The 4,029-nt window shown below is 39.2% G+C and overlaps 1 protein-coding gene across 1 annotated transcript in view; it reads right to left on the bottom strand.

Annotated features, from left to right (window-relative positions):
- The window catches only part of MAPK1IP1L (mitogen-activated protein kinase 1 interacting protein 1-like), an 18,391-nt gene that overhangs the window by 10,879 nt on the left and 3,483 nt on the right, over positions 1-4,029 (bottom strand). The gene's annotated exons all lie outside the window — the stretch shown is intronic.

Consider the following 4,029-nt stretch of genomic DNA (forward strand, 5'->3'; position numbering starts at 1 on the left):
TATTTTGCTTAATATTGAGCCATCCTTGAATTCTTAAGAGTTTTATTAAGTATGATTTGGTTCTCATAAGGAATGAAGAAACAGAACATGAGGCCTACTAATTCACAACTGCTATAAACTTGCTTTTTGTTCAGAATATGAAAAAACACACCTTGAATGTATAGCTAATATAATTACCCATTCATTCCTAAGTTACGGTTTGTTTTACAATAAAAGTCACTTGCACAATAGTAAATTCCTAGGACTAACACCTGAAGAAACTTTTATCAGTGAATGACAAGTTTAAAGTCCACATAAGACTAACATGCTTTTCAAACAGGGTAAGCCTTGCTGAAACAGAAAATGTTTCTGTATCAAAGTTCACATTAATTTTGGAGCAGAGAACTAACAAAGCAACCAATTCAATTTCATATGTTTTTGCTGTTCAGATTTTTAGAATTATTCTTTTCCCTTTTAGATTTTGAAAAACATATATACATAATATAAGTTACCCCATAAATAGACTCACAATTCTGTCTTTCAAAATTTTAAATCAAAATCAAATTCTGGAAGACAGAGGAAGCACTAGAATCATATCATTAAAATAATGAAGTCCTGACCAAAGTAATCGGAAATAGGTCATTTTCTGTTCTACATCACTGCACAGGAAAAAGTGACCTGCTCTCCCATACCTAGAATGAACAGTGTTCATATTAATTGAAACATTCCAATTTACATTCTGGGGAATACTTTAATCATAAAAAGGTAAAAAAAAATTCAGCAGGACATCAGTGTCTCAACATGAGAAGTGTTGTAGAAAGTTAAAAAATTTAAATTTTTCTGAACAACTATTCCAAAACATCTGGATTATGCTAATTAAGATGAGGCCAATGCGACCATAAAATGGCAAAAAGAAAAAAAAAAGGTTTATTATCAAGAAAGATTTTCATTTTTTCTTCTTTTTGGAATAATCTAAAGCTATTTCCTCCAAAACTTTCACTACCACTTTATGGCAAGATCTATACATCAACTGAAAAATAATCATTTTATTTTACGAGCAGCAAGAATAGTGATTTTAAAATAGAGTACGAAATGTCTTTTAACATACACTAGAAAAGTAAAACATTTCTGTAATTTCTCTGGCGTTTAGGGTAAAAAAGGTAATTCAATCACAGGAAGGTTTAAGGAAGTTGAACTCCACAAACTGCTGTTGACTACCAGACAAGAAATATTTCAAAAGGCCACCAAATTGTGGTGGAGAAAAACAGTATGGGACTACTCAGTTATAAAAACTGGACACCAATCCTTGAATTTATTTTAAAGAAGTTGCTTATCCTTTTTTTTTTAAATTTATTTTAGAGAGGAAGGAAGGGGAAATAGGGGGAGGGAGAGAGAGAAACATCAATCTGTTACCTCCAGCAGGCAACCAGACCAGATCTAACCTGCAACCTAGGCATGTGCCCTGACCAGAACCGAACCCACCACCCTCTGGTGCATGGCAGGATGCTCCAACTAACCAAGCCACATCCACCAGGACTGAACATCAATCCTTTTAATTCAATCTTTTGACAAAGGCAAGCTTAATCAGAATCCATGTTTTCATCTGCGAAAGTTATTTCCACTGCTTCACAGATAATTATAAGCAACATTTAATAATCAGTAACATGTAAGATGCTTATTAAAATGTTCTTCCTGTCAAGAGGAATCAGGACCTATGGTATGATTTGTTTAGTGGGGGGGGGGGGGGGGGTTAACATTTAATAATCAGTAACATGTAAGATGTTTATTAAAATGTTCTTCCTGTCAAGAGAAATCAGGACCTATGGTATGATTTGTTTAGTGGGGGGAGTGATGATAGTAAAATGTTGTATTGAATATATAAATTTTGACTTAAAATATATGAGTTTTTAGTATTAGCTCTTTTAGCTATCCTACATTTGGGCAACACAAGAAATTGGGAATTTGGAAGTTTTGGAACATTTTAAACTTCTTTAAAACGTAATTTTAAAACGTCAATTTCCCAACAACCTCCTGTCAGCCATATTGTCTATATTCAGCTACTTCTTGGAACATATGTGCTAGGCTTTGGGGAAATGAATAGTATTGGATGAAATAAATGCTTCAGAAGTTCACAGTCTGGTGCTTAAACATTACTTGGGGTAAGCACAGGGCACTAAGGGGGTACTTCAAAGAGCTCCTAAAGGAAGGGAGGAAGGGAGGACCGGGGGAGCAGTGCCTCTGCAGTCTGAAAGAACCATGAACAGGGGATGGTGGGACAGTCTTAGGGAAAGGAGAGCAGTTTTGAAAAGACTGAGAGAGGGATGTAAAGAAGGATCCGTGGGTAGTGTTAGCAGGTCCGATGGGTTGGAATACAGAATACAGAAAGGGGGGGAGGATATGAAAGTCTTAGCAGAGGGCCTTTAGACCAAGGTTTGACTGAGTGTTTGTCAGTGTCAGCTTACTTGAATGAATGAACCTCAGATTCTTCAACTGTGAAGAACCGGCTAGTAATGCGAGAGTCTAAATGGGACTCATAAATCAAGTGCCTATAATAGTGCTAGAAAAATATTGGGTGGCAACAGATATATTCTTTTGTCTTCCTTTGTATACAGGCATATAGCATATGGTTAAAAGAGTAAATGCTAAAAGCATGACTGACTAGATAAAACACGGCCCTGAGCAAGACCAACTCTCCAAATCTCAGAAGGAAAAGGAGACCGAAACAGTATCCACCTTGCAGATTTGCAAACAAATCTCTTGGGCACTGGCTGGCGTATAGCACTCACTCAGCCAGTGTTACCTTTTACAATCGCTATGCTCGATCTACAGTTCTCAACTCAGAAACCTCTGAAATGCAGAGAGATGCCTCTCAAGTTCGGCATAAAACTTATTTGGCGGTAAAACCTGACTGACGCTATTTCTAGTTCCCATGAATTCACACCTATGGCTGCTGCACAAATATTAATGTTGGGTTAGATTAGGGGCTGCTGCCTCAACACCACTGGGGGTGTTATGTCCATGCACTTCATCGTGTTTCCAAAACCTACAGATAAAGTTAAAATATTTCTCAGCTTCAGAACACACTGGGCCCAGGCTGTCGGCTGAGAGATGGGTCTCTTCCTCCAGGAGAGAGGAGAACACGCCGACATTCGCAGCTCCACTCAGGTTTCCGAGACAAACTCCCTGAGTAGGAGGGTCGCAGACGCCAGCGGCCAGAAAAAATTGTTTATCCTGCGCAACGACCACGACCGGACAAAGAACTTCTGAAAGATTTTTGAAGACAACTTCTCCTATAATAAGGGTTCCTTTTCAAAACAGGCCTTTAAAGTCACGCGGTGTGCGAGTATTTCTTTAGCGGTAATGCCATACCATTTTTTTTTTCCGGTCTGGTGAGTATGGTTTGATGCTTCGACATTAGAATTCTTATTTATGAAAAGCACTACTCTTGGGTTTCCAAAAAGGAAAATGGTTCAGCTATTTATAAGCTACCATGCCTAATCGCTCCTAAATCCTAAAAAGCAAAACTAATTATACAACTCTACGGTTTCTAATGGGCATTAAATATCATGTATTTGCTGGCAACTCCTCTAGTGAGGAAGGCCGGGAAGCGGTCGCACGGCGGGTAATCCTAAGCAAGGGTCAGAGATTCCGCCAAGAACCTCCAGGTCTGGTGAGTATGGTTTGATGCTTCATGAGAATTCTTATATATGAAAAGCACTACTCTTGGTTCTCAAAAAGGAAAATGGTTCAGCTATTTATAAGCTACCATGCCTAATAAGCGCTCCTAAATCCTAAAAAGCAAAACTAATTATACAACTCTACGGTTTCTAATGGGCATTAAATATCATGTATTTGCTGGCAACTCCTCTAGTGAGGAAGGCCGGGAAGCGGTCGCACGGCGGGTAATCCTAAGCAAGGGTCAGAGATTCCGCCAAGAACCTATTCAGGCCCAGGTCTCCCCTTTATTATTAGGAATTAAATGAATGGGGGGGGGGGGCAGGGGCGCGCGGCCGGCGGCCCCGTAGGGCCACAGGAACAAAGGGCGCCCGG

This window comes from Myotis brandtii, unplaced genomic scaffold (assembly GCF_000412655.1).
Source record: "Myotis brandtii unplaced genomic scaffold, ASM41265v1 scaffold675, whole genome shotgun sequence".
Taxonomy (NCBI): domain Eukaryota; kingdom Metazoa; phylum Chordata; class Mammalia; order Chiroptera; family Vespertilionidae; genus Myotis; species Myotis brandtii.